Source organism: Triticum aestivum, chromosome 2D (assembly GCF_018294505.1).
Source record: "Triticum aestivum cultivar Chinese Spring chromosome 2D, IWGSC CS RefSeq v2.1, whole genome shotgun sequence".
NCBI lineage: Eukaryota > Viridiplantae > Streptophyta > Magnoliopsida > Poales > Poaceae > Triticum > Triticum aestivum.
Genome location: NC_057799.1, coordinates 314,851,922 through 314,878,328, shown reverse-complemented (window position 1 = coordinate 314,878,328; position 26,407 = coordinate 314,851,922).

Here is a 26,407-nt window from a genome sequence, read left to right as displayed (position 1 = left end):
AGGGTAGGGCAATAGACCTGATCTAAGCACCCTACCCAAGGACATTGCCCTACAGTCAAGGACATTCAAAGGACAGCAGATTCTATCGACTGAAATCACCACAGGACACAACCCACTCGACTGAGAGTTCACCCGAATATCCCAATTCCATTCGACCATACGAGGAACCACTCGGAGAACAGAAGATCTAAGGTCACTCTGAATGACAACGGTCGGGCATTCACCCCGTAGTCTTAATGATCATTTATATGACTTTAATGCTGGCGTTATCAGTAACGTTCCCTCTTTGTGTACATTGAACCCCTTGTAACGTGCGTTGGCTGGGGTCCTGGCGTACTCTATATAAGGGACCCCCTCCACTGGCACAAGGGTTCGCAACCCCTGTAACTTCACGCATAATCCAATCGACCAAGCCTCCGGGCACCGAGACGTAGTGTTGTTACTTCCTCCGCGAAGGGCCTGAACTCGTAAATCTTGCGTGCACAACTTCACCGTAGCTAGGATCTTGCCTCTCCATACATACCCCTTATTCTACTGTCAGACTTAGAACCACGATAGAAGCTGCGATAGTGATACCGTCACAGCGCCTGCTAGTATCTCGCCGCCCAGAGCGAGGCTTGGTGGTGGTGTTCCTCCCCAAGCATGAGGTCCATCCCCCACATGGCATCCTGACGTGCCTCATCAAATTCTAGGACCCACACGAAGCGATGCCTGACCTCGTGAGGGAGAACCGCTTCGGCTCCGTAGATGAGGAAGAACGGGGTCTCGCCCGTTGGCTTGGTGGCGGTGGTGCGGATGGACCACAGCACGGACTGGAGCTCATCGTGCCAGCCCCTACCACAGGCCTCGAGCTTCTTCTTGAAGGTCCTAGTCTTGAGGCCTCTCAAGACCTCCGCATTGGCGCGCTCGGCTTGGCCATTGCTCCTGGGTTGTGCCACTGAGGCATAGCATATCTGCGTTCCAAGGTTAGCACAATATGTCTTGAAGAGGTTGCAAGTGAACTGCGAGCCATTGTCGGTGATGATGCGGTTAGGGACCCCAAACCGGCTCACGAGGCCCTGGATGAACTTGACCGCAGACCCAGCCGGGATGGTGCGGACAGCTTCCACCTCCGCCCATTTGGTGAACTTGTCGATGGCGATGTAGAGGTAGCGGTAGCCCCCGGGCGCTCGAGGGAAGGGACCCAGGATATCTAGCCCCCAGACCGCGAACGGCCACGAGAGGGGGATAGTCTGGAGGCCCTGAGCTGGCTGATGGATTTGCTTGGTAGGCCTCGCAGGATCTCACTAGCTCGGTTGCGTCGTTGAGTGCCGTGGGCCAGTAGAACCCGCTATGGAACGCCTTGCCCACCAAGGTGCGCGACGACGAGTGATGCCCGCAATCTCCGCCATGTATGTCAGCTAGCAGCTTGCACCCCTGCTTCCTGGGGATGCATCGCAAGGACACATCATTTGGTCGTTTTCTGTATAGCTCACCATCCTAGATGCAGTATGCAGTAGCCTGTCGGGCCACGCGCTCCGCATCCTCCGCCTTCTCTGGTAGCGTTACTTGCCCCAGGTATACCCTGAATTCTTCGGTCCAACACCCCTCCTGAGGTTCGAGCGTGAGGAGTAGGCACGCTCCTGAGGTCGGGCCGCAGGCGGGGGTTCCTGAGGCTGGTGGCGGGGGAAGCTCCTCTCAAGGCGGTGCTGGCCCCGCAGCCGGAGAGGCCGCGGAAAGCTTGAAGATCCGCTCCTCGAAGACGCCGGGTTCCTGTGGTTGACGCTTGGACGCCCTCTTGGCGATGTCGTCGGCTTCCTTGTTTGTGCCGCGAGGCACATGCTGCAGCTCCAGGCCCAAAAATTGCTTCTCCATCTTGCGCACCTCCGTGAGGTATGCCTCCATGTGCTCGTCCTTTCGCTCGTACACCTTGTTGGGAAAGTTGACGAGGAGCTGAGAGTCGCCCTTGATGGTGAGGCGTTTCACTCCAAAGCCGCCGCAGCCTTGAGACTAGCGATCAACCCCTCGTATTCCGCGATGTTGTTGGAGACCTTCTCGCCCCGCTAGAAGCAGAGCTGCACGGCATAGTAGAGCTTGTCTTGGGTGGGCGAGACGAGCACGACACCAGCCCCCGCGCAATGGCGTGCGAAGGCACCGTCGAAGTACATGACCCAGCCATCTAGTGCTTCACTTCCTGGTGAGAGAGATCGGTCCTCGCCCGCTTCGGGCCTTGGGGCGTCGGTCCATTCCGCACGAAGTCGGCAAGTGCGGCTCCCTTGATGACCCTGGTGGTGCTGAACTCCAGCTAAAACGCCTATAACTCGATGTTCCATTCAGCCACCCTTCCTGCAGCATTGGGGCTCCGGAGTATCCTCTCCTCCGGGTACGCCGAGACGACCTTGATGGGGTGGCCTTGAAAGTAGTGACGCAGTTTGCACGAGGTCACGAGGAGCGCGAGTAGAAGCTTCTGCGGCATGGGATAGCGTGCCCTTGTGTCCCGTAACACCGTGCTGACAAAGTACACTGGGTGCTCGACGAGGGTAGGAGCTTCGACGGGGTCTGAGGTCTCCGGAGCTAGGGACGCCTCGGGAGGCTGGGGGACCTCAGGATCTTGGCTACCCATCAAGGCCACCACGGTCTCGAGGGTGCCGTCTTGTGGAGCCTGGTCATCTCCTGACGTCGCTGTGGCTTCTGGGGCACCGTCGTGGCGCCGCACCTTCCCAGCCGAAGGTGAGTTTTTGTGCGGCTGGCCACCAGCGTTGCGCTGGTGGAATGAGGCGTGGCAGCTAGGTAAAGCACCTGGGGCTTGAGGGGACGAGGCGCTACCATCACCGATGGGCTGGTCAGGTATTTCTTGAGGTCTTGGAATGCTAGGTCAGCCTCCGGGGTCCACTCGAACGGGCCTTTCTTCATCAGCTTGAAGAACGGTAGGGTGCGTGTCGGATTTCGGGTTCTGGCAAAACCCTTGAGGTTCGAACACTAGGGTGCGCACGAAGATTTCCCCCTACCTAATCATGCCCTCAACCTCGCCGCAATATCAAAGCCTAGCTCGACGAACTCGCAACACAAGAGACACAAGATTTATACCGGTTCGGACCACCGTTGTGGTGTAATACCCTACTCCAGTGTGGTGTGGTGGATTGCCTCTCGGGCTGAGGATGAACAGTACAAGGGGAAGAACAGCCTCTTGAGGTGAGGTGTTCTTGGGCTTGGTGGGTGTGAGGATGAACTGAATGAGTTCGAGATGAGTTCGAGATGAGTTGCCTCCTACTGTGGTGGCTAGTCCTATTTATAGAGACCCTGGTCCTCTCCCCAAATATTGAGCGGGAAGAGAGCCACAACGGCCAATTTGATGGGGGACAGCTAGTACAAGCTATCCTGACTAAAGGTGGTCTTCGCCTGCCAAAGGCTCTGGTGGTGACGCAGTCTTGGGCTCCACATTGACCTCCGTACTCCTCGATGCCTCGGTACTCCTCGCCTGCGCTTGCCTCCTTAGCACAAAGAGTAAACGAGGACACTATGCGCGCTGACGCCCGCCTGGTCTTGGTCGTCATGGCTTACATCATTGGAACCTCGCGAGGTTTGTCTTGCCTTGATCTCTCCGCCCCTCGCGAGTGCCCCTCACGAGCCAGCCTGGTGAGGCCACTCCCGAAGAGGTCTTGTGTCGTCCGCCTCGCGAGGCTTGGCCCCTCGCGAGGGTCTTGAGTGATTGCTGGTGAAGACGGGCTGCACTGGGCCGTGAGCGGAGCCACGCCGTGGGCCGCAGGCAGGCAAGTCTGGGGACCCCCGTTCCCAGAATGCCGAAAGTAGCCCCGGGCCCAAGGCGCACTCGGACTTGGCTTCGAGGTGAAGCCAAAGGGCAAGGGCAGAGCACTGCGCGCCCCAACAACATGCGGCCTTGGTCGACGCGTGGCGATTGATTGGACGTGGGCGTCTCCGCTTCCCCACACTGCCTTGGCAACCGCCCGACTTGACGAGTCCCTACTGCATGCAAGGAAAAACCATCATTACCTATGATCTTGGGGAGCGCTGGTTGGCCTTCTCCTGCTATAAATGGGGAGGGGGCAGAGCCCCCATCGCCCATCTCTTCCCATTCCGCTCGCTTCTCCTCCCTTGCTCCCTTGCCAGTAGCGACTCCCATGGCGCCTGCGAAGAGGTTTTCGGCCGCGGAGAAGGGGAAGGCTCGCCAGGTGGGCCCGGCTCTCCGCCGCTCAAGCATGGACGCGGTCGTCCTCGCAAGCACTCAGCCACCCCCGCCGTGGCTCCCCGCGGCCGCAGCTCCCCGCGGCTGCGGTGGTGCTCCTTCACATGGTGGGAGCCACCCATGTTGAAGCAGCCCCGTCGATGAAGGGAGGCACGCCATGGTCGTGCGGCCTCCCCGACCATGCTTCCACTCGGCGGAGGTGCTGCCGGAGTTCGTGGTGTGGTCGGAGAACCCTGCCGGCTCCTGGCTTCAGCTCCCGCGCTTCTTCGCCGGCGAACTGCCAGCCACGGGTCCAGGCGGGCTCTGGCTGCAGGCAGACGGCTGTTGCAGCAAAGCTTTGTGGGTCGCGGTCGAGATCTTCGTCGCTGGCAATGTGGCTCTGGCTCGCGGCTGGCAGAGGTTTGCCCACGCGCGCGGCCTGGGCAGGCGGTGCACTCTCCACTTCAAGTACAACGGCAACGCGACCCTCTACGTAGGGTGTTCGGAGAAGACGGCCGGCGCGCCGGGTGCTGCCCCGAGGACAACGATGGCGATGAGGTGCTTGGCCTTGGCGACGGTCGAGATGAGGGTGAGGACGATCTCGCGCCCAGCTACGGCGGTTCTCCCTCCGGTGACAGCTCCAGCAGCGGTGGCTACGACCAGCCGCCACGCTTGCTTTGAAGGTGGCAGCGGGTCGTCTCGCCGCCGCGCCCAAGTGAAGCGCGAGGAAGGGTCCGACTGAGCTCGGGAGAGCGCCATGGGCCCGTCCTCGCGAGCTGCTGCAGGGGCACGCGCCGCTTTGGTTTCGTTCTTCTTTTCCTTCCTGCATTGAGAGAGAAAAGTATGGGGCCCCGTCGGGGCGTGCAACAAACCATGATTTCCAAGTTGTTATGCTGTGTTTATCATTCCCGCGCCGCGTCGCAATATCAATGTTTTATAAAGGCACATAGGAAAAACTTAGCTTGGCGCACTTGAAGTAGTTTCCGCCTCGCGAGGCGCGCATTTCTCAGTACTTGGCGAATAGGAACTGCAAAAATTTGTTAGGAGATTCAAGTCCTGGTCGCAGGCGCCTCTGGCCACGACCCAACGCCTCGTATCGCGGTACCCGAGGGGCACGGATAGAGAGAGGTGCGCCAGCTTGCGGCTTGAACGAGGGTGCCTCGTGAAAAAATAGATAAGACGTTCACGAGGGCACGAGGGCAATTGTCCAGCCCCCTCGCGAGGGACGCGAGAGAGGGTGCAGGTCAAACAAAGAACCGAAGGCAGAAACAGAAGTAGAAGTCGATGAAACAAGATCAGCGAGCAACACCAGAAAGCAAATTTCGATTAAAGAGGGGCAAGCCAACTACGGAAAGCAAATGAAAAGCCGCGTCCGGCACCTAGTCTAGTCTTCTTGTCTTCTCACTAGCGCGGAGCTAAGTGCTGCCACTAGGACGTGAGAGTGTCACGAGCGGAGACCTTCACAGGCAAGGGGCCTTCTTCACAGGCGCTAGGCCTTTCTTCATGGGTAGAACTTCCGGAGGTGCTGGATGTTCCAGGCGTTCTAGATGGGTACCCCGTCCTGCGTCTCCAGGTGCGCGACGCCAGGCCTGGAGACGTGGGCGACCCCCTCCCACATGGGTGAGAGCTTATGCAGCCCTTCCCTGGAGAGCACCCGCCGTAGGACGAGGTCACCCACCTCGAGCATCCTGGAGCGGACACTGCGACAGTGGTACTGTCGCAGCGCTTGTTGATATCTTGCCGCCCGCAGCGTGGCTTCACGGCGGCGTTCCTCCCCCAGCACGAGGTCCATCCCCCGCATGGCGTCCTGCTGCGTATCATCAAACGCCAAGACCCGCGCAGAGTGATGCTTGACCTCGTGAGGGAGAATCGCTTCGGCTCCGTAGACGAGGAAGAATGGGGTCTCGCCCGTTGGCTTGGTGGCGGTGGTGCGGATGGACCACAGCACGAACTGGAGCTCGTCGTGCCAGCCCCTGCCATAGGCCTCGAGCTTCTTCTTGAAGGTCCTGGTCTTGAGGCCTCTCAGGACCTCTGCGTTGGCACGTTCGGCCTGGCCATTGCTCCGGGGGTGCGCCACCGAAGCGTAGCAGATCTGCGTTCCAAGCTTAGCACAATATGTCTTGAAGAGGTTACTAGTGAACTGCGAGCCGTTGTCGGTGATGATGCGGTTGGGGACCCCAAACTGGCTCACAAGACCTTTGGTGAACTTGACCGCAGAACCGGCCGGGATGGCGCAGACGGCTTCTACCTCCACCCACTTGGTAAACTTGTCGATGGCGACGTAGAGGTAACGGTAGCCCCCAGTCGCTCGAGGGAACAAGCCCAAGACGTCCAGCCCCCAGACCGCGAATGGCCACGAGAGTGGGATGGTCTGGAGGCCCTGAGCTGGCTGATGGATCTACTTGGCGTGGAAGTGGCAGGCCTCGCAGGATTTCACCAGCTCAGTCGCGTCGTTGAGTGCCGTAGGCCAGTTGAATCCGCTGCAAAACACCTTGCCGACGAGGGTCCGTGATGACGAGTGGTGCCCGCAGTCCCCGCCGTGTATGTCGGACAACATCTCTTTCCCCTGCTCCCTGGAGATGCAATGCAGGGAAACGTCATTCGGCCGCTTCCTCTACAACTCACCGACCTAGATGCAGTATGCCGTGGCTTGTCTGGCCACACGCTCCGTGTCCTCCTCTTTCTCCGACAGTGTCCCTTGCGTCAGGTATTCCTTGAATTCCTTGGTCCAGCACCCCTCCTAAGGCTTGAGCGCCAAGAGCAAGCGTGCTCCTGAGGTCGGGCCACAGGCCGGGGCTCCTGAGGCAGGTGGTTGAGGGAGTTCCTCCTGAGGCAGCGCTGTTCTTGAAAGCGGTGGTGTTGCCGATGGCTTGAAGAGCCGCTCCTCGAAGACGCCAGGCTCTTGGGGTAGCCGCTTGGATGCTCTCCTGGCGATGTCGTCGGCTTCCTTGTTGGTGCCACGGGGCACATGCTGCAATTCCAGGCCCAAGAACTACTTCTCCATCTTACGCACCTCCGCGAGGTATGCCTCCATGTGCTCGTCCTTTGGCTCGTACACCTTGTTGGAGAAATTGACAAGGAGCTGCGAATCTCCCTTGATGGTGAGGCGCTTCACCCCCAGGGCCACCCCAGCCTTGAGGCCAGCTATGAGGCCTTCGTACTCTGCTATGTTGTTGGAGATCTTCTCGCCCTGCTGGAAGCAGAGCTGCATGGCGTAGTAAAGCTTGTCCTGAGTAGGTGAGATGAGCACTGCTCCAGCCCCCGCGCCCTGGCGCGCAAAGGCGCCATCGAAATACATAACCCAGCCGTCTGGCGCTTCAGTCCCTGGCGAGAGGGTTCTATCCTCGCCTTCTTCGAGCTGCGGGGCGTCTATCCATTCTGCCATGAAGTCAGTGAGCGCAGCCCCCTTGATGACCCTGGTCATGCTGAACTCCAACTGGAATGCATGTAGCTCGATGTTCCACTCGGCGACTCTCACGACGGAGTTGGGGCTCCTGAGCACCCTCTCCAACGGGTAGGCCAAGACGACCTTGATGGGGTGACCTTGAAAGTAGTGCCGCAGCTTGCGCGAGGCCACCAGGAGCGCGAGCAGGAGCTTCTGAGGCATGAGGTACCGTGCCCTCGTGTCCCGCAACATCGTGCTAACAAAATACACAGGGTGCTCGACGAGGGCGGGTGCATTGACGAGGCTCGCGGCTTCTGGAGGTTGGGGCGCCTCCTGAGGCGACGAAGCCCCCAAAGCCTGGTTGCCCGTTGGGGCTTCCGCAGGCCCAAGTGCGCTGTCTTGTTGAGCCTGGTCCTTCGCTGGCATCGCCGCAACTCCAGTAGAGCCCTCTGGGTCTTGCGCCGCTCCTGCTGAGGAAGCGGCTTGGCGCAACGCATCCTTGGCTCGGCGCTCCTCCCGGACCGCCACCAGAGCTGCGCTGGCGGAGTAAGGGGTGGCGGCAAGGTACAGTACCAGAGGCTCGAGAGGTCGGGGCGCCACCATCACCGGAGGGCTGGACAGGTATCTCTTGAGGTCTTGAAACGCTTGGTCGGCCTCCGGAGTCCACTCGAACGGGCCCTTCTTCTTCATCAGCTTGAAGAACGGTAGGGCGCGCTCTCCCAGCTTGGAGATGAAACACCCCAACGCGGTCACACGACCGGCGAGCTTCTGCATTTCCTTGAGGGTTTGTGGTGGACTCATGTCTTCGATTGCCTTGACCTTCTCTGGGTTCGCCTCGACCTCTCTGTGGGACACGAGGAAACCCAGTAGCTTGCCGGAAGGGACGCCAAACACACATTTCTCCGGGTTAAGCCGCAAGTCTACCTGGCGCAGGCTTTTGAAGGTCTCCTCCAGGTCTGGAATCAAGGTTCTCGCCTCCTGAGACTTCACCACAATGTCGTCGACGTAGGCTTCAGCATTCCTCCTGAGCTGCCGGCCCAGGGCAATGTGCATCAGCCGTTGAAAGGTCGCACCCGCGTTGCGTAGCCCGAACGACATGCAAGTGTAGCAGTATACCCCGCACGGGGTCAGGAAGCCCGTCTTCTCGACGTCTTCAACTGCGATCTTGATCTGGTGGTAGCCTGAGAACGCATCTAGGAAGCACAACAGGTCACACTCGGCGGTGGAGTCGACGATCTGGTCGATGCGTGGAAGCGGGAACGGATCTTGGGGGCAGGCCTTGTTGAGGTTGGTGAAGTCGACATACATGCGCTCCTTCCCTCCTTTCTTGGGCACAACGATGGGGTTTGCCAACCATTCAGGGTACCGGACCTCGCGGATGACGCCTGCCGACTCCAGCTTGCGGGTTTCTTGGATGATGAAGGTCTGCTTCTCTGTGGACTGCTGCCGCGCCCTCTACTTCCTAGGGCGTACGTTGGGGCAGACCTTCAAGTGATGCTCAATCACTCCTCTTGGGACCCCTACCAGCTAATTGGGATCCCAGGCGAATACTTCCTTTTTTGCGTGCAAGAACTTCACCAGTGCCTCCTCTTGGTCGTGGTCGAGGTTGGCGCCTATGGTGAAGGTGGGCCCTGAGGACCCGTCTTCCTCGATCGGTACCTGCTTGGTTTCCGCCCGGTCTTGAGTGAACAACTGCTTCTTCTAGGTTGGTGCGGCCGCCTTAGCTCTGGAGGTACCCGCATCGGCCGGTTGCGCTGCCGCGGCGGTCTTGAGGGCAAGCTTGAGTGCCGCCAGAGCCTCCTTGGTATCCCCCACTATGGTGAGGACGTCCTTGCTCCCAGGCATCTTCATGAGGTTGTGGGCCGGATGGGTCGCCGCCATGAACTGAGCTAGAGCCGGGTACCCAAGGATAGCGTTGTACGGGAGGCCGATGTGGGCGACGTCGAAGTCGATCAACTCGGTGCGGTAGTTGTCGCGGGTGCCGAAGGTCACAGGAAGACGGATCTGCCCCAGGGGGCTAGAGGAGCCGCCTCCGACGCCGGAGAATGGCTTGTTGGGGCGGAGCCGCTCGAGTGGTACGTGAAGGAGGCTGAAGGCCTCCACCGAGAGAACATTGAGGCCGGCGCCGCCGTCGATGAGGGTCTTGGTGACGGCTACGTAGCAGATGGTGGGCGTGCAAAGCATCGGGAGCACGCCTGAGCCGACGGTGGTGACGGGGTGATCTTCCAAATTGAAGGTCAGGTCGGCCTTGGGCGCCACCCAACCCGGGGGAGCCCCCTACCGCGCGGAAGCGGTGCCGATCTGGCGAAAGAACGACTTTGCGTGACGGCCTGAGGAAGGCGCCTGTGAGCCGCCGAGGAGGGCCGCGACTGCATGGGGCGCCGGTGCCGCGAAGCGCGCAGCGAAGAGACCGCGCAACTCCTCCCAGGATGCCACCGTGGATCCGGGGAGGTTGAGCAGCCAGGCGCGCGGCACACCAGTGAGGGCCATGGGAAGCCATTTGGCCATGACCTTGTTGTCGCCCCCGGCCTTAAGGATGGCCTCCTCGTACACCAGCAGGAAAGGCACCGGGCCCGCCGTGCTGTCGTAGCGCAGTGGCATCTCCGGCTTGAACTTGGGCAGCCACTGCACCTGCCGTAAAGCGGGGGCCAAGGCTCAGAGCCCCCTGGCCCCGTCACTGGCACTAGTCATCGGAGCCGGAAGCGCGGCGCCTGCCATGGGGGCGAAGCGCGGTGACGGGGAGCGCAGATCGACATAAGAAAACTCCGGCGCACCCCTACCTGGCGCGCCAAATGTCGGATTTCGGGTTCCAGCAAAACCCTTGAGGTTCGAACACTAGGGTGCACACGAAGATTTCCCCTACCTAATCACGCCCTCAACCTCGCCGCAATCTCAAAGCCTAGCTCGACGAACTCGCAACACAAGAGACACAAGATTTATACTGGTTCGGGCCACCTGGCGCAGGCTGGCGAACGTCTCCTCCAGGTCCTGACTGAGGGTCCCTGCCTCCCGAGACTTCACCACAATGTGATCGACATAGGCCTCTGCGTTCCACCCGAGCTGCTGGCCCAAGGTGATGTGCATCAGTCGCTGGAAGGTCGCCCCAGCGTCGCACAGCTCGAACGGCATGCAGGTGTAGCAGTACACCCCGCACGGGGTCAAGAAGGCCGTCTTTTTCCACGTCTTCCACTGCCATCTTGATCTGGTGGTAACCCGAGAAAGCATCCAGGAAACATAACAGGTCGCATTCGGCGGTGGAATCAACGATCTGATCGATGCGCAGAAGCGGGAACGGGTCCTGAGAGCAGGCCTTGTTGAGGTTGGTGAAGTCGACACACATGCGTTCCTTCTCGCCCTTCTTGGGCACGACAACAGGGTTCGCCAACCATTCCGGGTACCGAACTTCATGGATGACACCCGCCGCCTACAGCTTGAGGGTTTCCTGGATGATGAAGGACTGCTTCTCCATGGACTGCCGTCGCGCCTTCTGCTTCGTCAGGCGCACATTGAGGCACACCCTCAAGTGGTGCTCGATTACTCCCCTCGGGACCCCCACCAGCTGCTTGGGCTCCCAGGCGAATACCTCTTTGTTCGCTTGCAAGAACTTCACCAGTGCCTCTTCTTGGTCGGGGTCGAGGTTGGCTCCTATGGTGAAGGTGGCTCCTGAGGCCCCATCATGATCGATCGGTACTTGCTTCATCTTGGCACGATCTTGCGAAAACAACTGCTTCTTCTTTGCTGGTGCAGCCCCTTGGGCCCCAGACACTGCCTCGTCTGTGGGGCGAGCTGCCGCCGTGGCCCTAAAGGCGAGCCTGAGGGCCGCAAGGGCCTCCTTGGTGTCCCCGGCCACTGTGAGGACACCATTGCTCCCTAGCATCTTCATGAGGTTGTTAGCGGGATGGGTTGCCGTCATGAACTGGGCCAAGGCAGGGTACCCGAGGATGGCATTGTACGGGAGGCCGATGCGAGCGATGTCGAAGTCGATGAGCTCGGTGCGGTAGTTGTCACGGGTGCTGAAGGTGACGGGGAGGCGGATCTGCCCTAGGGGGCTAGTGGAACCACTGCCGACCCTGGAGAAAGGCTTGGTGTGGCGGAGCCGGCCGAGCGGTACGTGGAGCAAGCTGAAGGCTTCTACGGAGAGCACGTTGAGGCCTGCTATCAGTGTCAAAACTGGCAGATCTCAGGTAGGGGGTCCCAAGCTGTATATCATGGATTGATGGGTAACAGGAGACACGATGTTTACCCAGGTTCGGGCCCTCTTAATGGAGGTAATACCCTACTTCCTGCTTGATTGATCTTGATGAATATAGATATTACAATAGTTAATCTACCTCGAGATCATATGTTGTGGTCTAAACCCTAGGGGTATGATGATTAATGTCATAATGCCCTATCGACTAGCCTGGCCCCGGCTTATACAATGTACCAGAGGCCTAGGATAACAAGAGTCCTAGTCAAATATGTTGGTGGAGAGGAGTCCTTGTCTTGATCACCAAGTCGTGTGAAATCGTCCTTGTATGCGGCATGGGCTGCCCAAACTGGTCCAATAGTCAACGGCCCCGGGGGTCTTCGGCCCGATCTAGCTGGCCGGGAGACGACGTGGTGAGTGCCCCCTAATCTAGGACACCGTCAGTAGCCCCCTAAACCGGTCTCCAAGTTGGGGACGCTCCTCGATTCTTCCGAATTGTTCTTCATCTTCGGTCACCGGTCTTGAAAACTGGTTCAACAAATCTTCTCATCTTCAATCTTGAGGATCGCTGAAGTGAATCCGAAGAGTTTACACGTCGGGGATCCGAGGAGCCCCTTTAAGTCCTTGGCCTTTATCAATGCCTTGTTATTTTTTACGCCACACCTTGGGTTTGACGTTCTTCAAATGCGGCGGTGTCCTCCTGCATCCGAGCTCCAACGCCGGACTGCATTCGAGGTATCTTTTGCAGCCGAGCACCAACGCCAGACTGTATCGAGCTCCAACGTCGGACTCTAACCAAGCTCCAACGCTGGACTATATCCGAGGTGTCAAAGATCACCTTGGCTTGAAAAAGTTTGAAGGAGGTTATCCGAGCTTAACGCTGAAAAGTTCTATATGTAGCTAGCCGCTCGCAGCCGAGCTTTATGTCGGACTGCTTCCGAGGTGATGCACCACCTCGGGCTCGGGCTGATTGTTTGCGGATTTTAATTCCAATTGATGCAATTTATTTACCGACGAAATATATAGCCAGTAGCCCTAAAGGTGCGTGTCGGCCTAAAATCCGAAATGCACATTAGAGGAGATAGTGATCGGCGGATGGCTCTTGAGAGAGGGTTTTGAGAAGTCGTCATAATATACTAGCTTGATGCCAGATAAGTCCTAGTTGGTACCTATTGTTGTCCGAAGACGCTTTTGCCCATAGTTCGGTCAAGCCGAACACTTAGCACTTTGAATTCTCTGCATTGAATAGGCAATGCAGTAGCCCCCGAGACAATGGTCGGGTGGCAACACCAGAGCAGGGGATCGATGTGCCCCTTTAATATTAGAAATGATAAGCCCGAAGCCCAGTAGCCCCTGAGCCTTAATGTGGGCACGGGTGGCAGAATTAATGATTGATATCCGTTTGACATAAAAATTTGTTGTGTTTAACACAAACTTCTCAAAAAGAGAATAAGATCTCTTAAAGGAGCTTAGAGCTGGTCGAAATCCGAGCTCGCCAAAGTAGGCCCCAAGGGGCTTAAAAGATGGGCTGCAGTAAATGGATTTTACTCGCAAATTTTATGTGTAATGATTCTATGTATCCAAGTACTATACATCATTAATGCTCGGATCTGCATTGTACAAAACTTTGTTGACCGACCATCGGCTTCAACCTCCTCGGCCAGTAGCTGGGGAGTGTTTGTCCTACTTTATAAAGCCTTTACAAGGGAAAAGTTTTACAACAAACAAGGCAATCCGGCTATATGGTTTTATAAACAAAGGTATGCAGAGAGATATGCTATATTGCTATTAAATGTAAAAACATCTTCCAAAGAAAATAGTCCCGCTATCGGTTCCTTTCTTTGGGTTGTCATGCTGATCATGACCATGAAACCTCACCTCCGATCAATGTGGGAGAAAAATATTGAGGATTTAGTTTGGGGAAAGTTCCCGAACTATGTGGTCTATAGCGAACCTAAATTTTCACTTCCGTCGTTGAAGACCAATTATATCCTTTAAGATCGCTCGCTTTCGGCTTCACACAGTCTGAGGTACTAACTCGGATGACCCGGTAGTAACAATCACAGAGGTGCTCCCTTTACCGCCTAGCCGAACAATCGGGAACCTAGGTGTAAGCACAGGAGCCAGGAAACCCAGCTTGGACAAAATCTTAAGTCAAACTGATGCATATTTATGGCTTTATAACGATGACTACGGAAGGCAGCCCTCGTATATTAAATACAAACGCCGATGGTATGTTTATTTTGACTCCGTTGCGACCGTTTATCAGTTGAAAGTGGCCCATCGTCGGCTTCCACCCCTTTGTAGATGCTACGCAGGGTGTTTCCGCAATAACAAAACAACCCTTAGCCGACGTCTCAGTGCCCGAAGGCGGTTGTGTTAGCGAAAACGAGGCAATCAGATATGCGGGCTTTATAACTTTCACTCAGTCATAGGAGCTTAAACTTGGGAGGCCAGTTACTAGCGCCCGGTTAGTGTTCGACGACAGCCGAGGTCAAGCCGTAAACACTTCGACCAATGTTATGAATGGCCTGTCATTTAACACGGGGTGACCTCTATCCATCTTACAGTTTAACATGGTCATCGGATCGCTAACCAGCTTGCACTTATTGTGACAGTCAGTTTTCGGCTTTCTCCACTGAGGCACTTTAACCATGCGAGCCGGAAGCACAATCGCAGTGGTTCTCCCTTTGCACACCTAGCCGAACAAAGCGGGACGTAGGAGGCAAGCACAGGAGCCGGGCAACCCAACTATTGACCGAAGACACAATTCGAAACCAAAGCATATAAAGTAGTATCCGAGAATGTTTTGCCGAGGAGTCCATGGAATACCTTGGCTTTTGGCGGGTTCTGCTCTAGCCACAACCCCTCTTTGATATTACCGAAGCTTTAAAGGTGTCTGGCGTTGTACTACGAGACTTATGTTGGAGACACACAAATAGGTAAAAATGCCATAAGCTCGAAAAGCCAAAAAAACTTATGTAAATGCTTGACGTCCGAACTAAATCAAGTCATTTGGTACCAATCCGGAAATTGGTCTTAAAATTTTTGTGCTTCTGTCGTGCATTAATATGGCACATCCGATCTCAAGACTTCAAGCGGGTCAGCCTACGGCTGCAACCTCCTACCCCGAAAGCGGAGGACTGCTCGTTAGGCCAGTTTAGCGAATGAAACTCGAGCGGCTTTGAGAGAGAAACTAGGCTCCCCGGCTATTGACCACACACTCGCGTCGAAAAAGGAGTGATAGAAAAAGACTTTGCAATGACTAGGAAGAAAACAATTATTATAGAACGGCTCATATAAATTTTAAGAGCCCCCGGTTAACATGGGCAAAGGGAGTTTTTTTAACAAACAACGTATGTGAGCACGGTCGAACCAAACAGAAATTTAAAATTTAAAACTTGGAGCATGAAAGCGACTTAACTAGTTAATGTGCTCTGTGTCAATGCGCAGCCCGAGCTTACGGTGGGACGAGGTCCTAGCACCCAAGTCGGTCCCGGGGTGGTGGAGAGAAGAGCTCGGCACTCCGAAGTGGTGACATAGCAAGGCCAATGTGGCGAGGTGGAACCCCTAGGCCGACCGAGGCGACGGAGTAGGCCGGCAGTATGACGCCGAAGTCCCCAGCGTGGGTTAATGAAGTGGTGACGAAGCCCCCGGTCCAGCCATGGTTCGTCGGTACGCCGAGGTGACAGCGCAGCCCGGTCTGAACCGATCGCCTGCACACATAAAATAGTGCAAGCCAGAAATAATAACAATAATATGTTTTAAAAAATTATTGTACTTAATTAATTTAAGTGAAGTAAATAATTAAGAAATATGGCCAGAATACTGAGGTGACGAAGCAGGTCGGTAAGGCGATGTTGCAACCACCATGCCAGCCCATGTGTCGAAGCTGGTCGGCCGGTGACGCCGAAGTCACCGGAGCATGTTGATGAAGAAAGAGCAGAGCCCCCGGTCCAGCCGAGGTGTCGAAGCCTCCATGTCAGTCGATGAGTCGAAGTAGGTTGGTGTGATGGACATCATCTTGAAGAAGCAACAGTGCGGCCATGCCAATGCAGGTCGTAACTCATGACGTGGTCAATGCCAGCTTGATGAAGTGACCGTGCGGCGATGCCGGTGTGCCCGCTCCGTGTAATCCGTGGGGCGGCGATGTTGGCGATGATTTATCCTTCGTGATGTCGAACTCTTATTTGGCTCACTGAGATGATGATCCGAAGAAGTTGAGCTCGGCTCAACAAAGTGACAATGTGTCTAGCGCAGGTCGGCAGCCGTGGAGCAATGTTACCGGACTGGTTTGACACCAGCGTGATGGTGAAGAGTACCTCAGAGAAGGCTTAAATTTTTATGAGCACGTGTTAAGAACATCGCACAATACCCTAGAAGAAAATTCCTTTAAAAAGGTTATCCAATATCACGTTCATAAAGAAACATGAATTCGGGTTGGATCCGTATTCACACAAAAAACAGATTAGAAAATTGGTCCACTCATCGGAAGGTTCCCGGAGTTTGAACTGTCGGATTGAGATGAAATTTTCAAGGGTGGTAGATATGGGAAATCCACAGCAGATGAACGGTTGGCTCTTCCAAAAGACCTACGAGCTGGGCTCTGGAGACCACGCCCTAAACTCGTCCAGATTTGGCACGGCTCCGGCATATCGTAGATTGCCGGAGATTCCTCCATCGGAACTCGACAAAATTATGCATGGTTCTTGTAGACTTAATTCCGCACAATTCCACTGAAGCAATCGTTAAAACGACACTCGAGGAGGCAGTGGCAGCGGATACAAGTTCGCTGTCCAGAAAAACAGCACGGTCGCTCAAGGGCAATGTTGACGTCGAGCCCCCGGGCTCTATGAATGATTCGTCCATGATCTTGAGAGAGATCGGAGTTGATGTTGATGAAGGTCATCGTCCGAACATGACGATCTGACGTGGAGTGCAGTCCTCGGTCGAGACAAGGTGACCAGTCGAGCCGGTGACGAGGATGCCGACATCGCAGTTAATCTGCAGACGAGCCATTGATCCTTCGTTGATCTCACAGCGGAACTCTCAATGAAAGCACCATTGTCGGTGTCAAAACTGGCAGATCTCGGGTAGGGGGTCCCAAGCTGTGTATCATGGATCGATGGGTAACAGGAGACAGGGGACATGATGTTTACCCAGGTTCGGGCCCTCTTAATGGAGGTAATACCCTACTTCCTGCTTGATTGATCTTGATGAATATAGAGATTACAAGAGTCGATCTACCTCGAGATCATATGTTGTGGTCTAAACCCTAGGGGTATGATGATTAATATCATAACGCCCTATCGACTAGCCTGGCCCCGGTTTATATAATGTACCAGAGGCCTAGGATAACAAGAGTCCTAGTTGAATACATTGGTGGAGAGGAGTCCTTGTCTTGATCACCAAGTCGTGTGAAATCTTCCTTGTATGCGGCATGGGCTGCCCGAACTGGCCCAATAGTGAACGGCCCCGGGGGTCTTCGACCCGATCCAGCTGGTCGGGAGACGACGTGGTGAGTACCCCTTAATCCAGGACACCGTCACCTGCCCCTCCATCGATGAGGGTCTTGGTGACTGCCACGTTGCATATGGTGGGTGTGCAGAGCATCGACAGCGTGCCTGAGCCTGTGGTGATCGCTGGATGGTCCTCCGAGCTAAAGGTGAGGTCGGCCTGGGGTGCCGCCCATCCCGGGGGAGGCCCCTGCTGCACGCGAGCTGCGCCCATCTGGCGGACGAACTGCTTGATGCGGCGACCCGAGGGTGGTGCCTGTGAACCACCAAGGAGGGCTGCTACGGCAGGGGGCGCCTGCACCGCGAAGCGTGCGATGAAGAGGATACACAGCTCCTCCCAGGAGGCCACAGAGGACCCTCGCAGGTTAAGCAACCACACGCGCGGCACGGCAGCGAGGGCCATGGGGAACCAGTTGGCCATGACTTGGTCGTCGCCTCCGGCTTAGATAACGGCCTCCTCGTACGCCAGCAGGAAAGCCGCTGGATCCGCCGTGCCGTCATAGCGAGGCGGCATCTCTGGCTTGAACTTGTGCAGCCACCGTACTTGCCGCAAGGCGGGGGTGAAGGCCCGGATGCCCACGGCGCCTCCGCACGCGCCCGTCGACCTAGTCGGAGGAGTGGCACTTGCCATGGGAGCCGTTAGAGAAACGAAGCAAGTAGGGAGGCAAAGCTTCAGTGCTGCCCTACCTGGCGTGCCAAATGTCGGATTCGGGGTTCTGGGAAACCCTTGAGGTTCGAACTCTGGGGTGTGCACGAAGAACTTTCTCTCTCCCTAGCTCGCTCGCACAATTATCTCAAGGCCTAGCTCGTCGAACCCAAAGAACAAGAGACACTAGGGTTTATACTGGTTTGGGCCACCGTTGTGGTGTAATACCCTACTTCAGTGTGGTGTGGTGGATTGCCTCGTAGGCTGAGGATGAACAAGTACTAGGTAAGAACAACCTCTTGAGGAGAGGTGTTCTTGAGCTCGCTGAGCTAGTGGGATGGCCTTGGTGGAATGGATCCAATCCAAGATGAGTTGCCTCCTATGGTGGTGGCTAGTCCTATTTATAGAGGCCCTGGTCCTCTTTCCAAATGTAGGCGGGAAGGGATCCCACAACGGCCAATTTTGAAGGGAGACAAGTAGTACAAGCTATCCTGACAAAAGGTGGTCTTCGCTTGCCAAAGGCTCTGGTGGTGATGCAGTTGTGGGCTCCGCGATGACCTCCGTCCTGCCATCCTGCTGGTCTTGGTCTCGTTGCACCGATATGGAAACCTTTGCCTGACGCCTCGGGACTCCTTGCTTGCGCCTGCCTCTTTAGCGCCAAAGAGGAAACTGGTACACTGCGCCCGCTTGTGGCCGCCTGGCCTTGGTTGTCATGGCTCACGTCACGTGAACCTCATGAGGTGCCCCTTGCATAGATATCTCCGCTCCTCGGGAGCCAGCCTAGTGAGGCTGCCCCCGAGGATGTCTCGATGTCGTCTGCCTCACGAGGCTTGGCCCCTCGCGAGGGTCTTGAGTGGTTGCTGCTGAAGATGGGCCGTACTAGGCCGTTGATGGAGCCACGCCATGGGCCGCAGGCAGGCAAGTCTGGGTACCCCCGTTCCCAGGACGCCAACACCAGGAGACGTCCGGATGGGGTACATGGCAGGATCCGCCTAAGGGATCGAGTGGCCATGCTGGTGATAGCAGCGAGGACGAGGTGGTTGAGGGGGCCACCATCTACTAGCGTGGTAGTACACGGCTCCCGTCCGTGCCGGCAACCAGTGAGTAGAGGTGGTTGATTTGGCCTGATGGGACGAGGTAAGTGCATTTACTCTGTTTGTACCTTTTGCCATCACGTTTTTTCAAAATATCTAATGCGTTGTCCTTGCCATACTGCAGGGGTTGGGACCACCATCAGGATGTCCGCAGGCCCAACCAAGTCCTTCGTGTGATTTTCCGGCAAAACTTCCAGGGGTGGGTCACGTTGCCCGGTGAGGGTCAGCTTCCAGAGCTAGGATTGACCTGGGAGCACTACTTGGCTGCCCTGGCCCCGCCGGAGGAGATCATCGATAGTGTCTTGTGCCACACGATGGCCGACATGGTGATCAGAATGTTTTGGGTAATTTCTCATTTACACAATTAAAAATCTTCGAATAAGCTTAGTTATTGTACTAATCAATGTTGTCTCGTTTGATTGCAGAACTTCTACATGTGTGAGGAGGGATTCGAGGAAGCCGGTTCATGGGTTATCGATGACGAGTGTAGGCGCCTACTACAAAACTTACGCCACGAGGCTCGGGTGCAGGCAGTTCGGAAGCCCAAGAAGAAGTGCCGCGGAAAGTTTCTGAAGGAGGAGTACATGAAGGTAATTTCATATATTCTTAAGGCCTTGTTCTTAGTTTCGTTGATTTGATTCATAGGCGTAGCGCTCAAGTTTCTCTTTACTGACTTAGGTGCCCCCGAGATGGTGTGCTGATAAGATGGATCGTTGGGAGAAGTTGGTGGATGAGTGGTGCTCAGACGCATGGCGGGCCATCCACAAAGGTGCCAAGGACAAGCGTACCCAAATGAGAGGTGTGGCACACCATCAAGGCAGCACCAACTTATATCAATACGGGCGGAACTGGGTATGTGGTTTGCTTCATGATTCATGCAATTCATTCTGTCATGCTAGCTTGAGCCCTTTAATTACTAATACTATGTTCCTCTCTTTTAGGCGGGATACAATATGGCACCGGTGCCAGAGGTGTTCGATCTCTATGCCATGGCCCATACTTCCCCGTTCAAGAAGGTCAAGGCATTCTCTGCGTTTCACCACGATCATCCAGAGTACTTCACCAACATCTCCTCCCACAACAAGCTTGTGAAGTACAGAGATGAGGGGAAGGCGAGGAAAGGGGAGGACTTTAACCCGAGCGTGTCGTTTGATCCAGAGCTGGTGATGATATCTGGTTGCGGGAGGTCCCATGGCTCGATAGCATTGGAGATGGACTATTCCGTTGTTCTCGCACTCTCCCGGAGATCAAGGCGCGTCAAACGAGCTCAGATCCTGAGATAAGGCCTCATCCACGGCCAATCGAGCTCGCCTTCCAGGTTAGTTTTACAGACTCAAATTTCTTTCAAGCATTACATTGTGTGTGCAGCCATCGATGATTACAATGCTAACAAGGACTGGTGTTGCAGGATGCTCTTCAGACTGAGAGAGATAGAACCCAGGCGCTTCTAGCGGAGAGGGAGCTGGAGTTGGAGGAGAAGACGACAAGGTTGATGGAGGAGGAGAGGGCACGGAATGACATGCAGAACCGGGCCATGTACGAGCTCCTCGTGGTAAGTTTCTTCTGCATATTAGCCAAATCATGCACGTAATGTTCGTTTCATTACTAACTAGTATAACTGACCCGTGAAAACCAAATGTGCAGTCTGTGTGCCAGAAGGCCGGTCAGACCCCTCCGCCGATGCCAGAGATTGCTCCAGGGACCACGGTGAGTTTTATTTGAATGGTCATTAGTTACTAGTATTAACATATGAGTGTTGTCATGCTAACGAGACATTGCAAATGATCTTTGGTGCAGCATGCCTCCAGACAAGCATCACACGATCCTTCTCTAGGTGGTGGTACCGGCATGAGCCACGGCGGTGCTTCACCTCCGTGATGACGGTATGTTTTCTCGAGTGTTTTGCTTACCAAATGCATAAAGACCTAGACTTACCTTTATTTCCTCCAAAATGCTTACCATAATGACCTAGACTTAGCTTATCTTCCTCTAAAATGACCTAATTAGCTTACTTAGCTCCAAAATGATCTATACTTAGCTTTGTTTCCTCCTAAATGACTTAAGTTAGCTCTAATATGCTAAGTTATCTCTAATATGCTTAGTTACCTAGGTTTGCTCAATAATGACATACACTTAGCTTACTTATGTAAAAAATGGCATAATTAGCTTACTTAGGTTTGAACTGGCATAACAACCTTGGTAACCTCATATATGTCATATAGTTAGCTTATTTTCCTCGAATATGACATAATAAGCTTAAATAGCTCCAAAATGATCAATTTTACCTAAGTTAGCTCCAAAACTACCTAAGTTGGCTCTAATATGCTAAGTTAGCTCTAATATGCATAGTTACCTAGGTTAGCTGAATAAAGACCTATACTTGGCTTACTTATGTCAAAAATGTCTTTTTCTTCTTCTTCTTCTTCATTTTCTTCTTCTTCTTCATTTTCTTCTTCTTCTTCTTCTAATCTTCTTTTTCTAACTTTCTTGTTTCCCATTTTGCAGATTTCATTCACTTGACGAAAGCTTGCATTGATGGAGTGCTTCTTATCCCTTTCTCTGTTTCTTTTGTATCGTTGAACTAAGCATCTATCGCTGGATGAAACTATTGTAATATATATGGTTGGATGCCTCTATGTTGAACTTGCTATGTATGATGGAACTATGCATGGAACTTGGTATGGTTGGATGGAACTATGCATGTATGATGAAGTTATATGTGTTGGATATCTTATATGTTTGCTCTGTAATTGCCCTGTGAAAAAAATATATCATCTATTTGCTTTGAAAATGCTTGGATATAAGAAAAAAACTGAAAAAAGAGGCAATGCAGCCTCTTTGCCGTCTGCCACCGACGACAAAGAGACCACATGGCAGCAACCTGTGCAACCTGGGAGCTGACCATTTGGTTACTTTGCTGTCCGCCAGCGGACGGCAAAGGGGAGGAATGTTTGCCGTCCGCTGGCAGACCGTAAAGGCTGCCGTTAGCCACCTAACGTGGCTAACGCCTATTAGTTGCCATCCGTTTTCTTTGTCATCCGCCACTGACATCAAAGATTCTTTGTCGTCCACTTTGATGAAGCAGTCGGCAAAGAACCAATTTACCATAGCCCTCTTTGCCGGGCAGCTTTGCTGTCAGTGGCAGACGACAAAGGGCTTTGCCGTCCGCTTTTGGTGCCTTTGCCGTCCGTCGTGGCAGACGACAAATAAGCCGATTTCTGTAGTGAAACCATCAAGATACAAAACCACCTGATTACATTTCGAGATCAATCCCTTCAGCTTGGAGATATTCAACTGCCATTTCTTAAGGGCCCCTCTCAGAGCTTTGAACTTATCTGCAATTTTAGCAGGAATGTGAGACTTTTTAGATGGTTTCTGCCATGACTGCTTAACACAATCCATAAACCCCTCAAGCTCTACCCAATAACTCTCAAATATGGAAATATTTGATTTAGGGACGGATCTTTTGATGTTCACCACACAGGGCACATGATCAGAGGTTGTTCTTGCTAAAGGCAGGACTTCAGTCATGGGATAGGAAGAAATCCAATCAGCAGATGTAAAAAACCAGTCCAGTAGCTATAGGAGAGGGTTATCTTGCATGTTAGACCAGGTATATGCCCTTCCCTTTAGAGGCAATTCCAATAGGCCAAGGTGTGCAATGATTTCATTGAAAATAAAGATATCATTCAAATCCCCACCAGGCATGTTTCTGTTTTTAATTGACCTGATGAAATTAAAATCCCCAACAACAAGCTAGTTCTCTCCCACAGGTATTTGCAAATTATATAACCAACTTACAAATATGTCTCTGGCTTCACCTTGACAGGGCCCATAAACAGAAATTTAGGTCCATTGCTCATTTTTTTGCTTGGAGATAAACTGCACCATGACAGCATGCTGCTGAACCTCAATTAAGTTGCCACGGAAAATAGAAGAATTCCAAACAATTAAGATGCCCCCAAAAGCACCCACAGAAGGGGAATAAGCAAAACTATCAAATATTTTAGGACAAAATGATTTGATAGATCTGAAATCAAAAGAGGAGCATTTTGTCTCTTGGAAACAAGCTACAGCACACTGACTCTCATCCAGTTTCTGCCTGATAGCCCTTTTCCTAACATCAGAATTTAGGCCCCTTACATTCCAAAAAAGCACATTCAATTCTTACAGGCAGTACTCATTAAAACAAATATGAGTAAAGAACATAGCATGATGACACATAGTACAATAAAAGACATCAAATGACCTTGTCATAAGTAGAGCAAAAGAGAAATCCTGCCACCCTCAATAAACCAGCTAGGTACTAATCATCAGAACCAGTGTTTTTAGGAGCAGATGGATCAGCCATAAGCTTCTGCACAGATATAAAATCCTCAACGATGCCTAGCTCTTGGCCAATCTTCTGAAGCTTGTTGATGGGAGTTGGAGGTGGTAGGTCAACAGTTGGTGCATCCTGCATGTTCTCAGACAATATAGCAGAAAAAGGTTTTGCCTTTGGTTTCCTCCTCTTGGATTGCATATGTAATTCCTGAAAGGTTGGTTTGAAACCATCCCTCTGCAAAGAGCCATGAGTACACCTTCTAACTGATGTTTCCACTACAGATGTTGGTGCCAGAGTCTTCCTGGGCTTTCTCGCCTTTTTGTTTCCTTGTGTAGAAAAGGAGAAATTTTGATCAGTTGCATCTCGAGGCTGCTATGTCTCAATGATAGGATCAACAGAGTTTTGCAGTGCTGGAAATAGGGCTCTCACCACAGGGTGCTGCACAGGGTGATCTATGACCTCACTCCAAGTCAATCTTGGAATGTCATTGAAGGCTAAATCCCAGCTCCTTTTTGAAAGCATCACTGGCTAAAAAGGCAGCACCTGCAGAGGCTTAGGAACTTCAGAAATAATAACGAGAAAGGTTACCAGGGTGGATTCCTCTTCTTTGGTTCGTGTTACCGTATAGTAGGTCGATCATTCCAAGCCTAATTAATTAAGTTTGAGCACATGAAATTTTTGGGTTCTAAGGTAGGGTATGTTGACTTCAAATTAAAATTTCCTACGCGCAAAACAACCAGAAACATGCTAAGGGAATGGATCATGGATCATTACCACTAGACGCGCAGTGCCGTGCAGCGGAAGAAGAGTTGGGGCAGCGCGTCCGCGTGATTAGTCTCCTCCTAGTCTGATCTCCCTCAAACAGTCGGTCGTCGGATCGCTCGTACAGGTTCGCCAGAGCAGCGCAAGTGCATCGCCTCTAACGGTATCCGCGCGTGCAGGAGGAACACCATGCGGTGGACTGCTAGGTTCGATCACACAGTCGGTGACGAGTGGAGGTGACTATTCACAACACATGCAAACCCTAGTGACAACGCATGGACCCTAAAGCCCAAAATTTGTTCGGTCGGGATCCGGATCCGAGTAGGATCACATCTGACTCGTGGAGACTGATCCGGCCTCACAGGTTCCCTTCCCTTAAGCACGACCCCTTAGGTTCAAGTCGGCTTGGTCGCAGGTCGGATCATCTCTGACCTGCTCGGCTGGTAGTGGCCTCTAGCAAGGCGTGCTGACCACCAAGTAGACAATGAAGTCGGTTGGCAAACCTACACATCACACTTCCATTCCTTTTGCCAAACGATATATGTTGTCGGGCTCAAGGCGAGACTGTCATCCTTGTGCTAGCCCGGCCTCTTTCTCGTTCCAGTGATGCCGACCACAAATCAGATTATCTCATAATCCTTGTCGCATGGCCATGCTTATCCTGGTCGGATCACATGAGGGGCCCAGAGTATATCTCTCCTGATCAGAGGGGCAAATCCCATCCCTACTGCAGGATGCTGCTAACGCGACACTACGATCAGAGACCCTTAGACGAAAATGTGTGCGATGCAATAATCGCAAACGGTGGTGTAAAATAACCATCAAAAAAGGTGCAAAACATTTGCGATGGAGGATGCATCAAACACGGTTCAGATTTTAGTTGCGTGTGCGATGCAGGGCATACGGTTTAGTTCAATAAACTATTTGCGATGAGGAGGAACAAAAGAAACAGGCAGCCACATGAAGGTGTGTGCGATATACAGCATACAGTTCACTCGGATGAACTGTTTGTGATTAGGCAACACAAAAGAAACGGTCAGCCAGATCAAGGTGTGTGCGATATACGGCATGCGGTTCACTCGGATGTACTGTTTGCGTTGAGACAAGAGAACATAAGCGATTCAATATATCAAGATGTGTGTGATACGCGGCAAACATGTCTGTAATCAGAAATGTGTGCGAAGACCGATAATAACACAAACGATTGCTTCTAATAAGACGTATGTGATATGCTCTGTCTACACAACATCTATTGGCCATTGGGGGACGGGCGGTCATCCTGATACGCCATAAGGATGCGAAGAGGCATCCTATATCAGCAAGGACTAGCTGTTCCACCAGTACCTCATGTAAGAGAACTCTCAAGTTAAGTGTGCTCAGGCTGGAGCATCCATCAGATGGGTGACTGGATGGGAAGTTGTGTTGATGTTAAATTAACTGATAGGATCGGTCGTATTTGTCAAATTAAATGGCTGATACGACCCATCCCATGAGTTAATTTAACCTTGAGGTCCTTGTTTTTTATTTTTTTTATTTTTTAACACATGTTAAAGAAGGTCTACCGCATTACGTTTTGACAATGTGCGATATATGGCATACAGTTGATCCATCCGACCTGTTTGTGATGGAATAAGCCATGTGTGTTGTGGGCAAACGCTTGCTAGTATTCAACCATTTGCGATTGATGAATTCATCACCGACGGGTTCCCTAGTGTGGTCCGTGTTCATCTGATCATCATCCACTTCTTGTGCTAGCTCGATGTTCCTTCTATGCTAAGTTTCCATTAATTGATGGTGTTTTATGAACACGCCACCGTTTCCCGCCATTTCCTCACCTATTTCCCACCACCCAGCGATATTGCGCATAAACCTAGGCAGCGCGCAACACAGAGGCAACAAGCGCAGCCCGTAACACATCCACCTTTTCCAAGCATGCCAACCCACCAAAGCACCGCCTCTGCCATCAACCTCGTCGATGAGGAAAACGAGCAGGCACCACGGCCCGTCGAGGCCGAGGCGCTCCCCGGCAATGCGATGGACGATGCCGTGATGCGTGTCATCGCCAGGGTTGAGTATACCTTGGGCGCATGGCGCTTGAGCGCCGCGGATCAAGATAGGCATGTCAGCGCCGACAGGCTGCAGCTTGCCACACAACATGATCGATGGCCCGCCGCAGAGCAAGCTAGGCGCGTCCACGCCGATAGGCTGCGGCTCACCGCACGGCGAGACCGTTGGAGCGCCGTAGAGCGAGAGGCGCGGTGCACCACACAGCAAGGGTGGATCCATCGGCGCTTGCCTGCTATCGACATGGCGTCGCAGCTGGGTACAC